Genomic DNA, 25,383 nt, shown 5'->3' with positions numbered 1-25,383 from the left:
AACACCTGGTCTGCTAAGGCATTTGCAATCTCAGATCAAAGAGGATCAAGATTGGTAGCCATAAATCGACTTCATAAATCTGTCCAAGCCCCTTTTAAAGCTATCCAGGTTAGTGGCCATCACCACCTCCTGTGGCAGCATATTCCCAACACCAATCACACGTTGCGTGAAGAAGTGTTTCCTTTTATTAGTCCTAATTCTTCCCCCCAGCATTTTCAATGGATGCCCCCTGGTTCTAGTATTGTGAGAAAGAGAGAAAAATTTCTCTCTGTCAACATTTTCTACCCCATGCATAATTTTATAGACTTCAATCATATCCCCCCCTCAGACGTCTCCTCTCCAAACTAAAAGAGTCCCAAACGCTTGCAGCCTTCTCCTCATAAGGAAGGTGCTCCAGTCCCTCAATCATCCTCGTTGCCTTTCTCTGCACTTTTTCTATCTCTTCAATATCCTTTTTGAGATGTGGCGACCAGAACTGAACACAGTACTCCAAGTGCGGTCGCACCACTGCTTTATATAAGGGCATGACAATCTTTGCAGTTTTATTATCAATTCCTTTCCTAATGATCCCCAGCATAGAGTTTGCCTTTTTCACAGCTGCCATGCATTGAGTTGACATTCCCATGGAACTGTCAACTAAGACGCCCAAATCCCTTTCCTGGTCTGTGGCTGATAGCACTGACCCCTGTAGCGTGTATATGAAGTTTGGATTTTTTGCCCCTATGTGCATCACTTTGCATTTTGCTACATTGAACTGCATTTGCCATTTCTTAGCCCACTCACCTAATTTATCAAGGTCTGCTTGGAGCTCTTCGCAATCCTTTGTGGTTCTCATCACAAACCACCTCTGAATGCCTCTTGTTCAGAAAACCTCATGAGGGCTCCTCTTCAGTTGGCTATGTCTTGAGAGTACTTTATATCACCAGCACAGCCAGAAGCCTTTGCTATTCAGCTTGCCCAACGGGACTCAGACAAAAAGTCAAAATCCTTCCCCCTTGCCCCATGGCAACCCTTTCAGCCACTCCCAGTTTTCTGCATGACATCACAGCCTATGACATCATCAGCTTAGCAGAGCCACTGGCAACTGGGGGATGTGCCACTAGGCAACCGACCTGCTCTAGATGAGCTAACAGAAAGAAACTGTGACATCAGAGGGACTGAAGTGGTTGACCAAATTGTGTTGGCTTCGGGGAGTCACTTGGCAAAGCTAGGCATACCAGGCAGGCAGGAAAACACCTGCTGAGTGTGTTTACACTGAAGCTTACAAAATAAAAAATGGTGCGGAAGAGACACGGGGTGCTGGACTACTTGGCAAAGTGAGTTAAAGATAATTCCTCAAAACTTTCCTGTAAATAGCCAGACATATCACTGAGCATGTTTTTGATGCCCAAGAGAAAGCTTTTACAGGTGACTATTGCTGTAGGAAGGCTGGTGGGCCAGACATCCATGGTAGTATTTAGCCATTAGGATTTTGTTCCAATTGCTCTCTCTCTCTCTCTCTCTCCCTTTCTCTTTCTCTCTCTCTCTCTCTGTCATCAGTAAAAACACTGTTGAACATAGAAAAGGGCCTTCTACCTATGCAATCTAAGAGTACAGTACTAAGCCAAGTTTACACCCATTTACTCCAGAGGCTAGCCCTGTTGGTCTGCAGTAAAACAGCAAGATTTGAGAACATCTCAGAGATCAACAAGATTTTGGGGAGGGGCAGTGGCGTATCCCGGGCGCCACTCTTCTGGTCACATGGGGGGCGCAAAATCGGCCCCCCACGTGACCAGGAAGTCCTGCTGTCTCGCCGTTTTTGCGCACCTCGACCCCGTCCGAGGCACGCAAAAATGACGAAACAGCAGGACTTCCTGCTGCCTCCAAGCCCCCTCAACCCCGCCCTGGACTCCTCCCTCCCTCCCTCCCCCCCTGCCAGCTGGGTCAAGGGCAGTGTGGGCGGAGCTGAGGTGGGCGGGGCAGGGGCAGAGTCTCCGGGCGCCATTTACCCCTGGTACGCCTCTGGGGAGAGGTGTGTGACCTTTTGAGAGTCAAAGCTCTCTTGCCTGATGATTATCTGATTAAGGGAGCTTTGAGTCTGTGAAGCTCGTACCCCTAAAGTCTGTTGGTCTCTAAGGTGCTCCTGGGCTCAAATGCAGCATCCATTTGCTTCAACGGGTTAGAGCATGTGTGAATTGGCACCAAATCGCAGCCAACATACGGCAACCCCAGCAAGGGGCTTTCAAGTCAAAAGGAGGTCTGCCGTGGCCTTCCTCTGCAGAGTTTTCCTTGGTGGTCTCCCTTCCAAGTATCGATCTTGCTTAGCTTCCAAGATCTGGTGAGATTGGGCTACCCCGTGCCACCTTTCTCCCTTCCGCACATGCAGAATAAGGCACTTTCAATCCACTTTCACAATTGTTTTGCAAGTGGATTTTGCTATTCCGCACAGTACAATCCAGTTGCAAAGTGCACTGAAAGTGGGTGCGAAGCGCATTATTCTGCATGTGCGGAAGGGGCCTGGGTTTCGAAAGATATAAATCCAGTGAGGATTACACTGTGAGACAGCCTACCCCAGCAGCGTCTATGCCAGTGATGGCGAACCTATGGCACGGATGCTACAGGTGGCACTCGGAGCCCTCTCTGTGGGCACTCGCACACAGAGTTTGTCATGTGGGGGGGGGCGGAAAATCACACACCCCACACACACATCTACGCTGGCCTGGGCCACTGAGCATGACGTGTGTGCACCGTGGTGAGCAGGAAGGACTCAGCTGGCGGGCCTGGTGCCTGTGCTCTGGGTGGCTGTTGCCTGAGTGGCGGGGGTGCAGAGGAGGCAGAGATGCCAGAGAGGCACAGAGTGGTGCGCGCGGGACTTGCTGGAGACTAGAGCAGGCTGGCCCCTGCTAGAGCAGGTGGGGTGGAGGAAGAGGGAGCCAACTGGATTTTTCTAAGCTAAAACCTGAGCATTGAGGTTAAATTGCCGGGTTGGCACTTTGCGATAAATAAGTGGGGTTTGGGTTGCAATTTGGGCACTCAGTCTCAAAAAGGTTCGCCATCACTGGTCTATGCTGAGAACAGCTCTCCAAAGACTCAGACAGAAGTCGGTCCCAGCCCTGCTATCTTGAGTTCTCTTTCAGCAGAGATGAAGCCTGGCACCTTCGGCATCCAAACCTCGTGCTCTGCTGCAGAGCAATAGCCCAGCCCTTCCCTCCCCCAGCTAAGCTTCCTTTCCCATGCACAGTCACCATTTATTGTGGGAAGCTGAACGAAGGGTGCGGTAATATTCCTTGTCAGTGACCAGTCAACTTCGGCGACGGCCTATCAGGGCAGCAGGAAGTACAGACAAAGAGGTTTTCGTGAGCTCACTGAAATCTACTGGGTTAAGCAGGTAGGCTATCACAATTTCCCACTCCAAACAGGCAAGTATTTCACATGTCAGGGCCTTACATCACAAAAGGACTTTTATCCCACAGTCCTAGATATTTTATTTGTGGTCAATGACCTGTAGTAACAAAAAAACAATAATAACAATGGTGCTAAAAAGAACCAAATACAAATATCATACACGCTGTTACAAAATAAATAAAAATCAATAAAGTGGATTAAAATCTTAAAATTATAAAATTTGCAAAAGAATAAAAATCCCAGCCATTGTAACTACCTTGTATCAGTTCGGCTTGCTGCTGCAAAAATTGTATTCAATCACACAAAACTTGGCCCTCAGCCAGAGGTGGGATCCAGCAGGTTCTCACAGGTTACCGAGAGTAGGTTACTAATGATTTGTGTGTGCCAAGAGGGGGTTACTAATTGGTGATTTTGCCCCGCGATTTTTGCCTTAGTTATGCCCCTCCTCCGCTCCTCAGCAGTAGTGCGCAGAACTTGAAGCAGTCTAGCAGGAGGTGCACCGGCATGTGTGGCAGCCTGCGCCTGCATGCATTCATTTCCCGCCCAAGGACCGGTGTAGTGGCTGCGTCCTTGCCACAGCCCCACCCAGCAATGCCCCCCGCCCCCCTCGAATGCCCACCATGCCTCTTCTTTCAGCCCCACCTCGGAATGTCCCCACTCCAGCCCCTCCCATTGCGCTACGCCACTGTTTGAATCCCACCACCATGGGAACCTGTTACTAAAATTTTTGGATCCCACCACTGCCCTCAGCTTTGTGGGAATTGATCTATAAGGAGAATGTTAGTTCTAGTTGACTCAGGGTAACCTGAATTTTAGTTCAATGAAGGTTCCAAAATGTTTCAGTTGTAAACTTGGCCGCATGTTATGAGAATTTCCTATTTTGGGCAGTCTGTCTACCCCCAAATTACACTGAAAGCACTTGGTAACTGGCTTGTAATCTAGCTTATTGATTGATTTAGGATGTTTGCATACCCCACACTTTGTACACCCCACTCTTACCCTGCAGAAGTCAGTATTTTGGAGGCCGGACAATTTACAGACAATTTGAGCCTTATAGCAATTTGAGTATTTTGAGTATTTTGGAGGCCGGACAATTACAGACAATTTGAGCCTTATAGCAGATGTGGCAAGAGGGTCTCAGAGCAGGCTGGTCTCTGCTGGCCCACACAGCTGAGAGCCACCATTGCGAGTTTGACCTCACATATGCAGTTTGAATGGGTGGTATTCTTGTTGTGGACATGGGTTTTTTTTCTAATAGTCCCTGGAGAAAGGGCGAGAGAACGCCACAAAAAAGCAGGTCTATATCATGTAACAGCTTCAAGCTTCTGTCAGTGGTTTGTGTCCAAGAAATGTTCGAATGATGAGAACTGTGCGACAATGGGACCAATGATATAGGAATCCTCACATGGCACTCGTTGATAACTTTCCTGGTGCCCACCAAGTGATTTTAGAAGTGGGTGGGGTCAGTTATGATTCCTGCAAAGTGATGCCTTTGATTAGCCATTGGAGATAGCTTTGACAGGAGCTGCCATCATAGCATGAAGGCCCTTCACTGTGTGCCAGAATGTAAGTGGGAGGAGCTATTTTGTGGCAGCCATTTTGTGACTCCACTGCCCACAGTGTCAGAATTCCAAAGGTGTGCTGATAGACTCAAAAAGATTGGGAACCCCCGATGTAGGAGGAGGATGTCTTTGAGCAGAGAGTAGACAATCATCTCCTAGGAATGCTCTAATTTTCTATTTCTTGCCTATGGCAGGAGGTTGGCTGAGGTGAGCTAGAAGGCCCCATCTAAATCTACGATTCTTTATCCAATGTCCTGGCAGGATTTCTGAGGAGATTAATTTACTGCCCCATCTGCTTACACTTTTAGCGTACACCATTTCTATGAGGAGATAAATCCCATTAGGGTCTCTCCAGGCAAAACCAAGAAAAAGTCTACTAGGTCAGATCAAAGGTCAGTCTAATTCAGCATCCTGAACCAATCGGCGGTGAGCCAGAAGACCTCATGGAAGGCCACTGGTCTTCAGGGGAGCTGTGGACATGGAGGCTCCATTTTGCATAACCACAGCAAATAGCCTCTTCCGTTCAGGAGTCACAGAATCTTCAAACTGGAAGGAATGAAGAAGAAGAAGAAGAAGAAGAAGAAGAAGAAGAAGAGGAAGAAGAAGAGGAGGAAGAAGAACAAGAAGAAGAAGAAGAACAAGAAGAAGAAGAAGAAGAAGAAGAAGAAGAAGAAGAAGAAGAAGAAGAAGAAGAAGAAGAAGAAGAAGAAGAAGAAGAAGAAGAAGAAGAAGAAGAAGAAGAGCTGGTTTAACGTCCTGCCTTTCTCTACCTTCAAGGCGTCTCAAAGTGGCTTACAATTGCCTTCCTGTCCCCTCCATGTCCTGTAGTGGCAACTTATATAAGGTACTATTTGGAGACAAACTTTATTTGTTATTAATCTAATACCACCATGGCAAGTTTTATCCATGAACACACCGCCGCTGCTTGCTTTTTGCAACAGGTCGAGAAACCCCTTTCCTCCAACGAGCACTTCCCTTCCCAGGTAATTGAATTGATCCTCCCATCACACCAACTATAGTGTATTGTTTCCCAGAAAATGTTTCTGGAGCAATATTCTGTGAAACCCTTTTAACGCTGGCCTGAAGCCAGTCATCTAGGTGGGGCACGTTAAACCCTAAATGAACCGAGATTAACATTATGCAGATATACATATCAAACAAATACAAGGCTGAATATAGAGTCTGATGACGAAGTGAGGTTGGGGCTCAGATCTGAACTTTCGTTTCAGTGTTCTAATAAGGCACACGAGAAATGTTATTTGCTCTCTTTTTGACCTGATAAATGCTACTGGTGCCAGTGTAGTGTTGTAATTATACTAACGGTGTGATGTATTGGTTAACAGCCGTTGCGTAGTGGTGAAAAACAGTGTACACTAATCTGGGGAACCAAGTTTGATTCCCCACTCCTCCACATGAGTTGGAGACCCTATCTGGTGAACTGGATTTGTTTCCCAGTTGGGTGAAGCCTGCTGGCTGACCTTGGACTAGTCACAGTTCTCTCAGAACTCTCTCAGCCCCACCTGCCTCCCGAGATTCTTGTTGTGGGGAGAGGAAAAGAAGAACTTTGTAAACCACTTTCAGAGAAAAGCGGGGTATAAATCCAAACTCCTCCTCCTCCTCCTCCTCCTTCTTCATCCCCATTTGGTCATATCTTGCTGGGGTTGAACGGCCCTTTGGGGGTTGAACAGCCCTTTCACAGGGGTCGCCTAAGACTCTATGCATCAGTGTTCGCCATCTGTAAAATGGATAAATATTAGGGTTGGGGGTCACCACAACATGAGGAACTGTATTAAAGGGTCGCGGCATTAGGAAGGTTGAGAACCACTGCCTAAGATTCTCTGCATCAGTGTCCTCCATCTGTAAAATGGATAATTATTAGGGTTGGGGGTCACCACAACATGAGGAACTGTATTAAAGGGTCACGACATTAGGAAGGTTGAGAACCACTGCCTAAGACTCTCTGCATCAGTGTCCTCCATCTGTAAAATGGATAAATATTAGGGTTGGGGGTCACCACAACATGAGGAACTGTATTAAAGGGTTGCGGCGTAAGGAAGGTTGAGAACCACTGCCTAAGACTCTATGCATCAGTGTTCGCCATCTGTAAAATGGATAAATATTGGATAAATATCTGTAAAATGGATAAATATCTGTAAAATATTAGGGTTGGATAAATATCTGTAAAAAATATCTGTAGGGTTGGATAAATATCTGTAAAAAAATGGATAAATATCTGTAAAATATTAGGGTTGGGGGTCACCACAACATGAGGAACTGTATTAAAGGGTCGCGGCATTAGGAAGGTTGAGAACCACTGCCTAAGACTCTCTGCATCAGTGTCCTCCATCTGTAAAATGGATAAATATTAGGGTTGGGGGTCACCACAACATGAGGAACTGTATTAAAGGGTCGCGGCATTAGGAAGGTTGAGAACCACTGCTTCAAGACTCTCTCTGCATCAGCAGTGTCCTCCATCTGTAAAATGGATAAATATTAGGGTTGGGGTCACTCACAACATGAGGAACTGTATTAAAGGGTCATGCGGCATTAGGAAGGTTGAGAACCACCGCCTAAGACTCTCTGCATCAAAGTGTCCCATCTGTAAAATGGATAAATATTAGGGTTGGGGGTCACCACAACATGAGGAACTGTATTAAAGCGGTCACAGGCATTAGAAGGTTGAGAACCACTGCCTAAGACTCTCTGCATCATTCCTCCATCTGTAAATGGATAAATATTAGGTTGGGGTCACACAACATGAGAAACTGTATTAAAGGGTCGCATTGTAGTTAGTTGAGAACCACTGCCTAAGACTTCCTCTGCATCAGTGTCTTCCATCTGTAAAATGGATAAATATTAGGGTTGGGGTCACTACAACATGAGGAACCATTAAAGGGTCGCGGCATTAGAAGCAGTTGGAGAACCATGCCTAAGACTCTCTGCATCAGCCCTCCATCTGTAAAATGGATAAATATTAGGTTGGGGTCACCAACATGAGGAACTGTATTAAAGGGTCGCGGCATTAGGAAGGTTGAGAACCACTGCCTAAGACTCTCTGCATCAGTGTCCTCCATCTGTAAAATGGATAAATATTAGGGTTGGGGGTCACCACAACATGAGGAACTGTATTAAAGGGTCGCGGCATTAGGAAGGTTGAGAACCACTGCCTAAGACTCTCTGCATCAGTGTCCTCCATCTGTAAAATGGATAAATATTAGGGTTGGGGGTCACCACAACATGAGGAACTGTATTAAAGGGTCGCGGCATTAGGAAGGTTGAGAACCATTGGCTTAGACAGAGTTGACATTCAGTGCTTCCTTTCAGATTTAGCTGAAATGACTAGGAGGAAGACAGGCCTTCGTCTCAGAGGGCTTTGCAGAGGAGGTGAACATAACATGTAAGGATGGAATTGGGCAGCTAAGCTGGCAAGTCCAGGTCTACCTCCCTGGGAAACTGTCCCACTGAAAACGGTGGCGGCTTACTTCCGAACGAACTCCTCCTGGACAGCCGGCCAGTGCACCGAAGCTTCTTAATCAGCTCCATTCACTGTTTGCCGCTTAATGAGAAACAGAACAACAATGAAGGGGGTGGCATTCTAACACTGTGCAGCGTAGTCATCCAATTGCCATCTGCAACCCTTTCCCCTAAGGAAACACCAAATGCTTCCTCCCCTCCCCAACAATACGGCCAGTCCAGTTGAAGCACGGACATCTGTGAAAAGAAACGATCAGAGATTTCTTTACCGGGGACAGCCGAGTTGGGTGACATGCCTAAAAGCGCCACGTCTCCAATTTTGTTTAAAACCGACTCCTGGAAATGTCTGGCCTCTTCTGCACATGCAAAATAATGCACTGGTTTCAGTGGTGGGATCCAAAAATTTTAGTAACAGGTTCCCATAGTGGTGGGATTCAAACAGTGGTGTAGCGCCAATGGGGCTGGGTGGGGCACGACGGGGGCGTGGCCGGGCATTCCGGGGGCAGGGCATTAATAATTTCTCTGTTACTGTAAAAAAACTCTTACTGTAAAAAAAAAGTTCCTAATTTCCAGCTGGTACCTTTCTGTCCATAATTTAAACTCATTATAGCAAGTCCTATCGTCTACTGCCAACAGAAACAACTACTTCTCCTCTAATTGACTGCCTGTCAAATACTTAATATTTTCAAATACTTAATTTTGTTTCTAGAAATCAAAAGAAGGAGACTTTCCTTAAACAAGGAACTTGACCGTATTCCTAAAACATGTTTTTAAAACAGCCCAACAGGGAGAATTATCCCGTTTTCTACCTTCGCTAACCAGCTACATAGGAAACAACAGGACTTTATGATTTTTGGACCTAATGAAATTTCTAACAGAAAAGCAGACCCAATTAGTAACCCCCTCTCAGCACACACAAATAATTAGTAACCCACTCTCGGGAACTGGTGAGAACCTGCTGGATCCCACCTCTGACTTACGCATCCATGCCTTGTCCGTGCAAAAAGAAAGCAAGAACATGGAAGGGCTCTCTTTAAACAGATAGCTTGGCCAAGGGGGACTCAATCCTGCCCCCTTTCCCTCAGCGGATGGCTGCCAGCATTTTTCCTGCTGGCCTAGAGATGCCCCAAAGTGGGTGCCCCACACCCAATCAAACCTCCAGCAGCCAATCAGACGCTTTGTCGGCCAAAAGGCCCACACGGCCCTGCTCGCTTTCTAAAGACACTTGGCCAAAAGCAGGAAAAGGGTTGATGGGCATTGTGGCAGCCACGGGTGCCACACTGGCGATCCCTGCTCCGTAGAGTAGGCGTGATGTTTCTCCTCTTTGAAAATACTCCTTGCCTGCACACAAGCACAGCAAGGGAGAGTCTCTTGCTTCTCTTTGCCGGAGGGTGAAAGGAGGCTTTGGGCAAGCCAACAAGGGAGTGTTTCTTGGGGATAAGGCAGGAGGGCTGGAGTCGCAATGAGGGGGAGATGGGATTCCCCCCCATGAATTTCACAGTGCCCCACTTGTTACAACTGATCTCTGGACAACAGGATTCAGTTCCCCCAGTGCAAATGGCGGCTTTGGAAGATGCACTCTCTGGCATTATATCCTGCATAAGTTCTTCCCTTCCCTAAATCCCATCCTCCCCAGATTCCACTATCCAAATCCCCAGGAATTTCCCAACTTGGAATCAGCAGTCCTAACTGTGGCTCCCCTCTTCCTGTCAGATGATCCTGAAATTACACAACTTCCTGTCAGATATTTACAGTTTAATTTGTGGTCGATTTCTTCGTCTCCTCGTTTCTATGTCGGTCTGCGCATGCTCGCACACACGTGGATATGACAGGGGGGAAAGCCTTTAAGGCTTTACGTGGCTTGGGACCTTCGTACCTTCGGGACCGTCTGACCCCGCATGTCCCAGCTTGGTCTCTGCGTTGAGCAGAGGCCAATTTGCTGGTTGTCCCTGGCCCCTCTGATGCAGCTGGCCTGGTGGAACAGCCTCCCTCCATCTGGTCTGGGTTCTGCACCTTGGCAGGAGTTCCGTGAGGGCCTGTAAGACTGGGAGCTGTTCACTTCTCGGCTTTTTTGGGGGGGGTCGGGCTGCCGAGGGTGCCCCCGGTCACCCCTCCCCTTGTTCTCTGTTTATTATGTGGCCCATTTAGGGGGGTCGGTTTTAGTTCTCGGATGCTGACTGTATTGCTGTTATTGGTTTTAATAAGGAGACAGGGCTTGTATTATATTTGTACTGGTTTTTAACTTTCCCCTGTCTGCATATATTTATTTGTACACCGCCCTGAGCCCTCCGTGAGGAGGGCGGTATAAAAATCCAATAATAAATAAATAAATAAATAAGTTTTTAAAAAATTCCACCCAGCAGCAGCAGCAGCAGCAGCAGCAGCCAATCAGGATGCCCACTGAGCTGTTCGACAGCTTCAGAGTGGGGAATCCTGCGTTGGTGGGGCAGAAGCTGCAGTGGGCACACTGAAACCATGCTCAAAAGGTTCCGGTTTTTCCCAAAACGGTTTGAATGTGCTTCCATTTTTGAAGTGGGAATTGACCTGTACCTGTGTTTTTGGAAGGGGTGGGGGAATGAGACCAAAGTCAGTCAGTCAGTCAGTCAGTCAGTCAGTCAGTCAGTCAGTCAGTCAGTCAGTCAGTCAGTCAGTCAGTCAGTCAGTCAGTCAGTCAGTCAGTCAGTCAGTCAGTCAGTCAGTCAGTCAGTCAGTCAGTCAGTCAGTCAGTCAGTCAAGCCTTTATTGGCATAATAAACAGCCCTAATGTAGAAATTTTTGAAGCAGTTGCTACATTTTTAATCCATGTTCTACATGATATATAACAATAATCCTGTTTTTGTATTTGGAATGTATGGTACTTCTGGTTTATGCCTAATAAAGGTTTTTGGATTGGATTGGATTGAATAAACAATAAAAATAAATACAGTAAGAGAAAAATTATTAAAAAACATGGATACACAGAGCAAAAAATAAAATGTTAAGTAAAAAAATGGCTGCTGGCTTTTGATAATTTCCAAAAGGAAGTCTGCCACTATCGCACAGAAGGAAGGATCTGGATTATCCAGCAAGTAAAGAAATCTAAATAAATCAGGGAGGTCAGTTGAAAATAAGGGAGTAAGATTCACACACTTGGATCTGATTTCCTTGAATCTGGGACAATATAATAATTGGTGGGCCAAACATTCGACTGAGCCAGCATTACACAGGAACAATCTATTAGACTTTTCTTGATTGTTAAATCTACCGTATAACAAGGTGGAGGGCATGTGACCAAACTCAAGAAAGGCTGAATATTATGGTCTCGGGGAAATGAGACCTGCCTGGTGGAACACTCTTCCTCCATCTGTACGGGCCCTGCGGGATCTTGGTGAGTTCCACAGGGCCTGTAAGACCGAGTTGTTCCACCGGGCTTTTGGGGGGACCGGCTGCTGATTGGTCCTCCTTACATCTTGCGACTTTTAACATCAATGCAACCCACCATTCTTCCCCCTCTTTGGGGCGGTTTTTACTGAAAGTTTTTAATGTCGGACGCCGGGAAGTCTGTATGAAATGCTGTATTCAATGGGTTTTAGTAATTCTACGGTTCATGGAGCCTTTATTATTTATTTATAATTTATAACTTTTTTGCTCCATTTGCTTCTTGTTTTGTATTGTTGTTCACCCCCCAGAGCCCTTCGGGGAAGGGGCTGTATATAAATGTGATGATAAATAAATGTATGTCACAGAAAACTGGGGAGCTGGACCTGCAGAAGACGGCTACAGCTCTAACTTTTCTTTTTTTAAAAAAAATTGCAGATCGCAGAATGACTTCAAAGCTTTGGCTCAGAGTTTGTTCTGAGAAGAGAGATAAAGGAACGTATTTGGCATTTGTTTGTTTGTTTGTTTGTTTATTAGACTTACTAAAAGGTGCCCCCTCTGCCAGCTCCTGAGGTGGTGGCTAGCCAAGTCGTTAACAACCACCACAATCCAAACCAATTAAAATGCCAGCATTAAGCTATCAATAACTGAAAGCCCGTGGCAGCAACGACACTCAGCCACAATCAAGAAGCAAGCAGAGGCATTTCAGCAGCAACATGAAGATTTAAAAGCAAAGGTCACTGATTTTAAAAACTGTTAGCATCATAGAAGTTCAGTTCTGGTCGCCACATCTCAAAAAGGATATCGAAGAGATAGAAAAAGGGCAACAAGGAGGATTGAAGGATTGGAGCACCTTCCTTATGAGGAGAGGCTGCAGCGTTTGGGACTCTTTAGTTTGGAGAGGAGATGTCTGAGATGATTGAAGTCTATAAAATTATGCACGGGGTAGAAAATGTTGACAGACAGAAATTTTCCTCTCTTTCTCGCAATAATAGAACCAGGGGGCATACATTGAAAATGCTGGGGGGAAGAATTAGGACTAATAAAAAGAAACACTTCTTCACGCAACATGTGATTGGTGTTTGGAATATGCTGCCACAGGAGGTGGTGATGGCCACTAACCTGGATAACTTTAAAAAGGGCTTGGATAGATTTATGGAGGAGAAGTTGATCTATGGCTACCAATCTTGATCCTCCTTGATCTCAGATTGCAAATGCCTTAGAAGACCAGGTGCTCGGGAGCAGCAGCCGCAGAAGGCCATTGCTTTCACCTCCTGCAGGTGAGCTCCCAAAGGCACCTGGTGGGCCACTGCGAGTAGCAGAGAGCTGGGCTAGATGGACTCTGGTCTGATCCAGCAGGCTAGTTCTTATGTTCTTAAGTCGGGGGCGGGGGGGGGGGGATGCTAAAATATAAGCCAACACTCACAACAATCTTATCGTGAAGTTTATCGCATTAACGGTGTACTGTAAGGGCACAGCCGTAAGCTAGGTCAAGTGTATCAATTTCACCTTAAGGCAAAGGGACAGTGTCCATGGTTAGGAGAAAGTGAAATTGACAAGAGAAGTTGCTTTTTGCAGGAGGAAATTGACAAGGGACTGCTGCACTCAAGCACGATTCTTACTGTGGCAGAGGCCCTCCACCTTTCCAGTTATAGGACACCTTTAACATATTGATGTGCAAATGTGGGACAGAGGTAAGAACATCAGCCCTCCTGCATCAGACCAGCGGCCCATCTAGTCCAACATCCTGCCCCAAACACAGGCCAGCCAGTTCCTCTCAAGGGCTCATTCCGCACATGCAGAATAATGCCCTTTCAAACTGCTTTCAGAGCTCTTTGAAGCTGTGCGGAACGGCAAAATCCACTTGCAAACAGTTGTGAAAGTGGTTTGAAAACGCATTATTCTGCGTGTGTGGAAGGGGCCAAGGACTCTTCTCGGCCACTATATAAGGCCCCAAATGCACTTTAATCTTGGCCGGGCTTCTTAGGCTGAGCTCTGGCAAACAGCTGATGAGATGACTAGACCTGTGTCAGGACTGTACCGCTTCAGCCATCCAGCAGAGGCTTACAAGCCCCCTTCCGCACATGCGGAATAATGCACTTTCAATCCACTTTCACAATTGTTGGCAAGTGGATTGTGCTATTCCGCACAGTAAAATCCAGCTGCAAAGTGCATTGAAAGTGGATTGAAAGTGCATTATTCTGCATGTGCAGAAGGGGCCTAAGACAGACAATTCCTTCATGCAGATACTAAAAAGTTTCCTATGCATAAGAAATGTGCACATTGAAGACACAGCTGACACAGACCCCCTCCCCCTTCCGACATGCTAGCTTTCTACATGGAGGCACCTCGGTCCAGAATTCCACCACGTAAGCCTCCCAAGCCACAACCTAAAGCAGTCTGTGATGATTTCTTACTTTCGACTGTGGCCCCCAGAGCAAAAGACGTATTCGGAACAGCCCGGCAAGGTGTCGGGGCCTCTTAATGAGTGTGAGAGAAATTCAGCAGCGTCGGCGTTTCCCAACCGGATTAAAGCTATCCAAGGCTGATAGGTTTCCAATGAACTGCGCTGTTACGGCAACAGCTGCCCTAATGTGAGAATAAAAGAATGCCGGGCTTTGTGGCCAGGGATCGGCTATTGATCGGCACAAGGTTAGGAGAACAGGAGGGGAGGGGGCTTCTCCTCCTTTTGAACTGGGGGGGGGCAGTGGGGAGGAGGGAGGTGTATTCTTTCAGACTCGCATTATCTCGCTGCAATAACAAAGGCTACCCGGAGTTCACAAGCTGCTATCTGCAGGATTGCACTTGTTGAGAGTTAATCGCAGGCCGGCCCCTGGTCCCAGTGGAGAGTTGTCCGTCATTTTGAGCAACTTGCTCATTGTGGTCCCACAAAACTGCAACAGATGGGACTCCAGGACTTCTGGGGTCGGGAGCAGCCCCTTTCGCCCAGCATCTGAACCCCGGCCCGTCGTCCTAAACGTGGTGTGGATTACCATACTGAGCACGTGGATTCCTTAGTACACGCTTCCAGTTGACTTTGAAAGGAGGTTGGAAGGGCATCGCACTCCCGGTTTGCAAACGGACAGGCTGGTCTTCCAAGGCTGTGATCTCTGCCGCCCCATTATGTCCTGGAGGCCTAGGCAGGATACAAGGAAGATAATATCATTCTTAAAGCAAAATCTACTGTAGGGCCCCCAAAATCCACTTTAGGGCCCCAAGCTTGTGGGCACCTTCAGAATTCAGACTTCGCATAGTAGTTGCGGCCACAAAATGGCTGCCACAAAATGGCGGCTGCAGGAGGTGGATCCAGACACAAAATGGCTGCCACGATGAAGATCCCTCTGCTGTGGTAGCTGCCGCCGCCAATGCAATTAAAAAAAATGCAGCCATTCACATCTCCAGTGGCCAATCAGAGCCCTTGCTGGGCAAAAGCTGCACTTGGCCCCACTCACTTTCAAAAAACACTTGGTGGTCACTAGTAGAAGTGCTAGAGCTGTGGTGGCGAATCTATGGCACTCCAGATGTTCATGGACTACAATCCCCATCAGCCCCTGCTGTGGTGCCCAGAGGCACCATGTTGGGGACTGGTGAGCTACTCCTTCCTTCCATTCAACTTGAGGACATGAAAATGGCCCTGGAAGAAGGGGATCCAAGCAGCCCCTGCTTAGTTGGCAGTGCCCCAGGGCTACTTGGCTAGCATCTGGGCCACAACAAGGCTCCTTTCGCACATGCAGAATCATGCACTTTCAATCCACTTTCAATGCACTTTGCAGCTGGATTTTACTGTGCAGAATAGCAAAATCCATTTGCAAACAATTGTGGAAGAGGATTGAAAGTGCATTATTCCCCAGGTGCAGAAGGGATCCAAGTCTGCTTCCAGTGCTGCTACAGCAACAACACAAAAGCCACTTGGATTGGCTGGTTTCTGGCCACCAAGAGGACTGGTGAGCACCTCGGCTTTCCTCAGTGTGTGGCTCCACTTCCCCCTTTGGTCTTTCCTCCTTTCCAGGAAGTATGAGGAGGGAGAACTTCCATTCAGCTCCACCTCCTCTGGCAGCCATTTTGGATTAGGTACCAGCTCCTGGGGCAGGCATTTTGGGGTGATGCTCCCTACCCCTCTCCAAAGGGGCCCACAGACCCAAAAAGGTTGGGGATCCCTTAGAATTTAAACACATGTTCAGCCAATCATTAAATAAGTACACATCTCTGCCAGGAACATTTCTGTTTCCACTCATAATGAGAACCGTAACGGGCAGGGTACAAGCCAAACAATCAAATAATAACCAGCAGCCATGGATCAATGTGGGAAACCCCACAGATTAAATCCTGAGCCTCGAAATCAGGATCATAGGCTACTTTGCTAAAGTCGGCCACACCGTCTACCACTTCCAATTATCCACAGGCAAAAATGTCTATGCTCTAGACAACCATGGCTGAGCATTTCTCAAAACATCACTCTATTTTTCACTCTGACCGGGAGTTTCAAAGATCATAGATGTTTTTGATGTGAAAGCTGGTTAGACCATTGTCGTCCCCCATGCAAGCGCTGGGTCATTACTGATCCGCGGGGTGACGTCAGATCACAATGTTTACTAGAAGAAGAAGAAGAAGAAGAAGGAGGAGGAGGAGGAGGAGGAGGAGGAGGAGGAGGAGGAGGAGGAAGAAGAAAAAGAAGATGAAGAAGAGGAGGAGGAGGAAGAAGAAGAGGAAGAAGAGGAGGAAGAGGAAGAAGGAGGAGTTTGGATTTATATCCCCCCTTTCTCTCCTGTAGGAGACTCAAAGGGGCTTACAATCTCTTTGCCCTTCCCCCCTCACAACAAACACCCTGTGAGGTAGGTGGGGCTGAGAGAGCTCCGAAGAACTGTGACTAGCCCAAGGTCACCCAGCTGGCATGTGTGGGAGTGCACAGGCTAATCTGAATTCCCTAGATAAGCCTCCACAGCTCAGGCAGCAGAGCGGGGAATCAAACCCGGTTCCTCCATATTATAATGCACCTGCCCTTAACCATGACGCCACTGCTGCTTCCCTGCTGCTAGGCAGACTATGTTTATGGGTGGTTTGCCATTCCCCAGTTATCACACTTCACCCCCGACATACCTCAGTAGGATGGAAAGCCAAGTCAACCTTGACTCAGCTGTCTGAAAATTACTTCCCTTGGGATCGAACTCAGGTTGTGAGCAGAGCTTTGACTGCAGCTGATCACTCTGTGCCATGGGAGATTTTTTTTTACGGCTCAGGCCCCTTCCATATATGCAGAATAATGCACTTTCAGTCCACTTTCACAATTGTTTGCAAGTGGATTGTGCTATTCCGCACAGTAAAATCCAGCTGCAAAGTGCACTGAAAGTGGATTGAAAGTGTGTTATTCTGCATGTACGGGCCCCAATAAAACGAAAAAAACACCCTAAATTTCTTCTTCATCCGAATCAAGTCTGTAACTGCCCATTCAGAGTTATTCACTTTTTATACTTCTGGTTGCCCTTTTGACCCTTTCTCCCGGTTTCTCCCTACACCTGGTCCAACCCAATACTGCTTTTGTCATTTGAATTACAGGGCTGAAGAAAGAAGAATAAGGAGGGCTTTCAGATTCCCAATTAGCTACGAAAGTAGTGCTAAGACACAGGGTGAAGAATTCTCAAGACTCTCAAAGGAATCTGGCCAGAAAAGAGGGTGATTAACAAGAGATTCGGCCCACCTCTCATCCCCCTTTGTACTGTCTTGTGTACAACTGCCAGGAACTGCCCTGGCCCGGTCTTGACCTGAGAGGAAAACTCCTCACGGACTACAGGAGTCTTCCTCAATTTTTTAAAAGTCTTTCTAGATTCAAATCCAGTAGCATCTTTGAGACCAAGAAGACTTTCAAAGTATTGATTTCAAGAGTCAAAATGGACTCAAATTTAGCTATTTTACTGCAGATCACCATGGCCACCAAAGGAAGAGTCTCCCTTCTTCTCTAACACAGAAGGTGAGTTCTAGAGCTAGTAGACCCCTGTGCCGCCTCCCATTTCCCAAAATCCATTTAATATATAGTCCTCAAACAGAGGATCTATCGGATGGTACACTAATAAGAACACATAAGTTAAACCAATGGCTAAGATCATGGGTAGTATCTAGTGGAGCAGCAGTGGAGTAAGGGGGTTAAGAGCTTGTGTATCTAATCTGGAGGAACCGGGTTTGATTCCCAGCTCTGCCGCTTGAGTTGTGGAGGCTTATCTGGGGAATTCAGATCAGCCTGTGCACTCCCACACACGCCAGCTGGGTGACCTTGGGCTAGTCACAGCTTCTCGGAGCTCTCTCAGCCCCACCTACCTCACAGGGTGTTTGTTGTGAGGGGGGAAGGGCAAGGAGATTGTAAGCCCCCTTGAGTCTCCTGCAGGAGAGAAAGGGGGGATATAAATCCAAACTCTTCTTCTTCTTCTTCATCATATCCATTTAATACCTGATTATGTCCTCTGTTTGAGGACTATCTATTAAATGGGTTTTTGGAACGGGGGCATTGTCGTTTTCAAGCCAGTTCAGAATTAAATTTGATCTTTCCTATTGGAATTCTAAAATCCACCTTTATGCACATCACAGCTGCTGCAAGGTCTGGTTTCAAAATGGGTCACATTAAGGAGCACTCATGCCGTTGGACACAGATGGACTACACTAAAGTAGCCATGAGAAAAGAAATGCTGGGAGAAATATCCCTCTGGGTTCTTGCACTCAAAAAGAAAATTTATGGCTCATTCCGCACATGCAGAATAATGCACTTTCAAACTGCTTTCAGTGCTCTTTGAAGCTGTGCGGAATAGCAAAATCCACTTGCAAACAGTTGTGAAAGTGGTTTGAAAACGCATTATTTTGCGTGAGCGGAAGGGGCCTATTATTTAAACCCTGCTTTTCTCCCTCCCAAAACCGTTCTTTACATCATTTTCCGCTCCCACATATTATCCCAACACCAATCCTGTGAGGTAGGTTACACCCAGAGAGAGTGACTTATCACTGCTGAGCAGGAATCTGAGCCCAGGACCTGGTCTGACACTCGGGCCACTGGGCCTCGCCAGCTGCTTTGAGACCTGCCCTGTTTAATCAGCAACAACCTAAATTGGCAACCTACATTTAGACATCATGCCAAGTCTGTCAATGACTTGGTGTCAAATGTCAAAGCCTTTTGTCAATGCCATTTCAAATTATGCTTCATCTCTTCCAGCGTGTCTCTGCTACTTGTGATCTCCTCTTCCTGACAATAGCTCTCTCGTTATCAAGAATTGACATATATTTCAAAGCACTGTATTGTTTATTTATGTAAGAACATAAGAACATAAGGAGGAGCCTGCTGGATCAGACCAGAGTCCATCTAGTCCAGCTCTCTGCTACTCGCAGTGGCCCACCAGGTGCCTCTGGGAGCTCACATGCAGGATGTGAAAGCAATGGCCTTATGCGGCTGTTGCTCCCGGCTGTTGTAGCAGCTTGAATACTGCAAAATAGTATAGCTTGGGCATGTCAGGCCTTGGGTAAGCAGGCTTGGTCCTGGTTAGCCCTTGGATGGGAGACTGCCAAGGAAGTCCAGGGATTGCTACTACCCAGAGGCAGCCAATGGCATACCACCCAGTGGTGGGATCCAAAATTTTAACAACAGGTTCCGATGGTGGTGGGATTCAAACAGTGGCGCCGCCGCACACACGCACCTCCAGTCCCTATTGGGCAGGGAGGTTGCTTTAGTAACCCCTTCTCGGCACTCAGAAAAAAATGAGTAACCACTTCTAGAGAAGTGGTGAGAACTGGTTGGATCCCACCTCTGAAACCACCTCTGATTGCCTCTTGCCTTCAAAATTCCTAGAGGGGCCGCCATAAATCTGCTGTAACTTGAAGTCTTATTATTACCTTCTAACGGCAATCTCTATCACTGTTTATGATATTCTATTTATGCACGGGTTTTCTTTTCCAAAAAGCCCCCTTCCCAACTTGGGGGCCCTTTGGAGTGGCACCTTATAAAATAATACCACTTCTTCCCAGTGGTGGGATTCAAATAATTTAACAACTGGTTGATTACAAGCACCATTTTCACAACCGGTTCTGCCGAAGTGGGGCGAACCGGCTGAATCCCACCACTGCTCCTTCCCCATGAATATGTGGAAGTGGTTTTTTTCCCCTCCAAACGTCCATGTGGCTTAATCTTACCCAGTAGCTGCATTCAGGCATCACACTGAACTGTGGCTTATCTTAACTACAGTTAAATTGTGAAGTCAGGCTCCAATTGATAGATGATCGCTCAAATCCCGTTTGTAAAAGCCGGCTTCGTTGTCTGGCAGGATTGAACCAGAATGTCTTCATTCACACATGACACAAATCCCAGAAGACAAACTACGGTTAATAAACCATCTTCAAACCCTGCTTTGCCAGACTCTTACCAACTGTTCACAAAGTCACAGTCGGCGTAGTTAGTTTAGTCGAACTGTATTTTTGCATAATGGCTGATTATACCCTGGTACTCTGCCAGTCTACACTGGGGGGTAAAATCTGAAGGGGCCCCCCAATCCAGTGGTGGGATCCAAAAATTTTAGTAACAGGTTCCCATGGTGGTGAGATTCAAACTGTGGCATAGCACCAATGGGGCTGGGCGGGGCACGACGGGGGCGTGACCGGGCATTCCGGGGGCGGGGCATTCCTAGGCGGGGCTGTGGCAAGGACGCAGCCTCTGCACCGGTCCTTGGGCGGGGAACGAATGCACGCAAGCGCAGGCTGCCACGCACGCCGGTGGACCTCCTGCTAGATTGCTTCAAGTTCTGTGCACTACTGGTGAGAGGAGGGGCGTAACTAAGGCAAAAATCACGTGGCAAAATCAACAATTAGTAACCTCCTCTCGGCACACACAAATAATTAATAACCTACTCTCGGGAACCTGTGAGAACCTGCTGGATCCCACCTCTGCCCCAATCCTATGCTTGTAGGTTCAAATCTGACAGTCAGTCCCTATATTTTAACTGGGAGATGGGCCATGGAGTCTGGATGGACATATGTTGGTCTTAGCCTGATTTCACTATTAACCAGACACACCACATCCTGTCTCTTTCCCCCCTATCCTGAAAGAAATAGCAGGAGGCCCAGAACAAGTACCACCGCCCTCTGAAAATATAAATAAGCAGGAGTGTTGTATTTTATTCCCACCTCAGGTTTCATGGAATTCAGAGCCCACTTCTTTGGATGACGTGCCTCGATGAGGCAATAACAATCCTTTGTTATCTTCAGGCAACACAAGAATCCTATTTATTCCTACCACGACAGACTAACGTCACAACCCCTGGAGAATCATCGGTATAGAAGACACCCTTTTCAAAACATTTCCTAAAAATATTCATCTTTTGTGGGTATTTCTTCAAAACGTACAGCTAAAATCTTCAAGATCCATTGACGAGTTTGAGACAGCTTAGTTACATAAGAACATAAGAACTAGCCTGCTGGATCAGACCAGAGTCCATCTAGTCCAGCACTCTGCTACTCGCAGTGGCCCACCAGGTGCCTTTGGGAGCTCACATGCAGGAGGTGAAAGCAATGGCCTTCTGCTGCTGCTGCTCCTGAGCACCTGGTCCGCTAAGGCATTTGCAATCTGGTTTTATAACATCTGAGCGATAGAAAATGGGGGGTGCTTTACAAAAAAAGAGGCCATCTCACACTGCCCCTGTAATATAAAAACTGTCCTATCAAAAAAAGGCTGCCAGTTACATAGGAGATGAAATACAGGTGCCTGACCTATATTTCTTGTTTTTGACACTTCTGCCATTTCCCTGACAAAAAATTTCAGCCATTTGCTCAATTTTCCAATTCTGGATCCTGATTTCTCCCGGTTGATAAACATCATGAAATTAAGTGGGGGTGGGAGGGGCTTATCACTTAAAGACCTTCCAATTAGTTCCTCCCCCACCCACCACCAACCCCTATGATAATGGTCCTGGGGAGCCGAATTCCCATTCCACGCAGGTGATGAAAAGTTTTGCCCGAGTCCAGTTACACTTGGTAATTACTGCAAATAGCTTTCAGGTTTAGATCACTCGCCTGTGCAAAAGGGCCTCCTTCGGTGGAATGTTCCACTCTGAAATGTGTGCCGGTCAACCATGAAGCTGGAAGGCACTATCATTATATTTGACACCACCACGTTTGCTCAAGTGAAGGGGGATCGGTTTCAGCATAAAAGGGAGATAAAAGTCACCCCCGGGGGCACTTACAGTGGCCTCTTGAACTAAAAGGAAATCTTTGAACTAAAAGGAAATCTTGCTCGTCAGGTCCCGCCCCCCCCCCCCCCCCCCCCCCCCCGGGGCAAGCACACCTTGGCATACGGTGGCTGAAACCCATTCTAGAGCGTTAACTCTCTGGGTGGCACTGTGATGGGCAGAAATTCAACAGGTGTGGCATTTCCGGGCACGCGGTGCAAAAAAGCAGCACCTGCTGGATTTCGGTCTGTTGTGCGGCCGTAAAAGAGGCCTGCCAGGAAAAACTGAAAAGGTGGCAGCCTTTTAATTGCTCGCTTCCTGCATCGTCTGTTATAGACCCATCACGCCTTCAGATTCCGGAGTCAAGCGGTTGCTGCAATCAACAGTCTCTGCTCATCCCCGAAGTTATAGAAATCCTGAAAGGCTGTGCAGAGATATAACCTGGTGAGTCATGGAGCGGGCAAAGGAAATTACACATTTCCCCCAACACAGAGAAGCACGACCGGAGTTTTACAGCGCCTGGGCCTGAGTGTCACAGACTTTCAGTCTCTCTAAGCCTCAACTTCATGCTTTTCTCAAGACTCTCCTGCTATTTCAGAAGGATGGATAATGTTTACTTCGGGCATTTTAGCACCTCCTTTTTCCCAGAGGGTCAGAGCAGCATGCGTGGGTCTTCCTGCCTCTATTTTACTCTCACAACAACCCTGCAAGGTAGTTAGGTCAGCCAGCAAGATGCCATGAAAGAATGGAGTTTGGAACTTGAAGTGAAAGAAAAATTGAGCTGCTCTAGCAATGTGCCAGCAAACCAGAACTCAAGGCTGCGGAGAGGATATAAACAAAGGAATTCTGCTCTACCTGATGTAGCTTATGTAGCAAAATGTGCAGGGGCTTGATAAGGAAATAAAGTTGTCAACTGTTACCTGGTATCTTCATTTCCTTCTTTGGTTCCTTCCAGATCCTCATCTTACACTCAAATCACTACATGAAGATCAGCTGGGAAAAGAGAAGAACTTTGATTGCCTCCTGCCAGTGCGACATGTTTTTAAAAGTATCTAAATGCAGGACTTAGTCTATAAAACAAGAAGGAAAACCAAACACAAGGGGCAGAAGCAGAGAACATTTCGGAAGATTCAACAAACAGCCTGCATAGTTGCTCGCTGATCAATCAATCAATCTTTATGATGGTCATAGAAAAGCATAAGGGAAATAAAATATAATTCAAATAATAAAATGTTTTTAAATTATAAATATCTCTCTAAAAGGATCCACTGGTAATATAAAATTGGAAAACACAAAGAAGCATGGAAACATAAAACAATAGGATAAGAGCATAAGCATTAAAAGGAAACAAAAGTTTTAAAAACTATTAAAAAGGACTATAAAACGAAGGGGGATAAACAAAGGGGAACAATAAAATTGGTAAATAAAAAGCAATAACTATCAGGTCATTAAGACTGATTTATATTACAGACCATCCTGCAACATATCTCAATAGCTGCTACACAAAACATGGCAGCAATATATGTTATGTCAGGATTTGTAGGGGGTGGGGGGAAGGGGAGAAGGAGAAGAATTTGGATTTATACCCAGCTTTTCTCTCCTGTAGGGAGACTCAAAGGGGCTTACAAACTCCTTTCCCTTCCTCTCCTCACAACAGACACCTTGTGAGGTCGGTGGGGCTGAGAGTCTCCTGAAAGAACTGTGATTAGCCCAAGGTCACTCAGCAGGAATGTAGGAGTGGGGAGACAAACTTGGGTCACCAGATAAGAGTCCACCACTCATATGGAGAAGAGGAGAATCAAACCCGGTCCTCCAGATTAGAGTCCTACTCTTAACCATTACACCATGCCGGCTCTCTAGGAAATATAAAATTATTCTATGCCACCTGGAAATAAATCTAATCTGCACGTTTTTGTAATACTGACCATGGAAAATCACATATTCTATCGTTTCTATGTGCCCAGATCCATAGGTATATATTTTTTCTTCTGATAAGGAGTCTTTCTGTATTGGCCTTCCAGGGCAGCTGAAAGGGGTGGGGTGGGGGGGGGGGTTGACGCTGTTCATGTGTCCCTGATGCTTTAGATCACAACAGAGGTTGATTCCCCACTGCAGAGTCGACAGTTCCTCGATGATTCCCCACTTTACCGGCTTTGACCTGAGTTCGACCTAGGTTCGCTGAAAAAGTTGTACCTCCCTGATGGAGTCGGAATTTGACAGTTTGAGGGGATGAAGCTGGGACGGAACCGTCTCAAACTCAGCAGCTGTGCGGAATACCTAAGTCAAACCTGCCAGTGGGGAATCGACCAGAATGTCTCTTCTGTTTACATAGCTTCATTTATCCCTTGCCTTCCTCTCCAATGGAAACCCAAAGCAGCTTGCCTCACTCAGGGCCCTTCCGCACAAGCAGAATAATGCACTTTCAATCCACTTTTTAATGCACTTTGCGGCTGGATTTTACTGTGAATAGCAAAATCCACTTGCAAACAAAGTGTATTATTCTGCTTGTGTAGAAGAGGCCTCTGTTCTCCTGCCATTTCATCCTCCCAACAACCCTGTGAGTTAGGCCGGGCCGAGAGCATGCGGCTGGCCCAAAGACGCCCAGCAGACTTCCATGGCAAAGAGATGAAGGGTTCAAACCTGGGTCTAGCAGTCTGACACTCGAACGTCTATGCCACACTGAGGATGCATGGGATTCATTTGCAGTGGGCAGAGTTCACCAGTCTTCTTTCTACTCCTCCTCTCTGCATTCAAGGAATCTGTTCTTTTTTGTTCTACATCTTCCAAAAGATGATGATGATTATTATTATTATTATTTATTAGATTTGTTTACTCCCCTACCCCCGAAGATGCACACCAAATAGATATGAATGATGTATTAAGGGCACGGGACTGTGTACTGACAATTACATTGACCAAGACTTTCAGGAAGTGAAAACATCTTGGTCAGTTTCAGGTAGCCGGCTCAAGGTTGACTCAGCTTCCCATCCTTCCGAGGTCAGTAAAATGAGTACCGAGCTTGCTGGGAGTAAAGTGTAGATGGCTGGGGGAGGCTGTGGCAAACCACCCTGGAAAGATAAGTCTGCCTGGTAGACGCTGTGATGTGCTGTCACCCCCATGGATCAGTAATGACTCAGAGCTTAACCCATTTTGCCACTTCCATGTTAGGTCCCTAGTCTTAAAGGATTCCACCCAAATGAGTACTTTCAAGGGCCCCTTCCGCACATACGGAATAATGCCCTTTCAATCCATTTTCACAGTTGTTTGCAAGTGGATTTTGCTCTTCCGCACAGTAAAATCCAGCTTCAAAGTGCACTGAAAGTGGATTGAAAGAGCATTATTCTGCATGTGTGAAAGGGACCAGAGTGTGACCACAGGGATGAGCCTGTCGACTTCCCAGGGGGAGGGGCACGGCG

At 46.8% G+C, this 25,383-nt stretch overlaps 1 long non-coding RNA gene across 1 annotated transcript; it reads right to left on the bottom strand.

Annotated features, from left to right (window-relative positions):
• Positions 1 to 14,440: 14,440 nt before the first annotated feature.
• On the bottom strand, positions 14,441 to 24,727 carry LOC125427028. The gene is made up of 3 exons (XR_007243625.1): positions 24,608 to 24,727; positions 22,888 to 22,960; positions 14,441 to 14,913 (listed from the first exon to the last, which is right to left on the bottom strand). It is a non-coding gene; the product is annotated as an uncharacterized LOC125427028 (long non-coding RNA).
• Between the last annotated feature and the right edge of the window lie 656 nt (positions 24,728 to 25,383).

The sequence above is a fragment of the Sphaerodactylus townsendi genome, linkage group LG01 (genome assembly GCF_021028975.2).
Source record: "Sphaerodactylus townsendi isolate TG3544 linkage group LG01, MPM_Stown_v2.3, whole genome shotgun sequence".
In the NCBI taxonomy this organism is placed as follows: Eukaryota; Metazoa; Chordata; class Lepidosauria; order Squamata; family Sphaerodactylidae; genus Sphaerodactylus; species Sphaerodactylus townsendi.
This window is presented reverse-complemented; position numbering and strand designations above follow the sequence as displayed.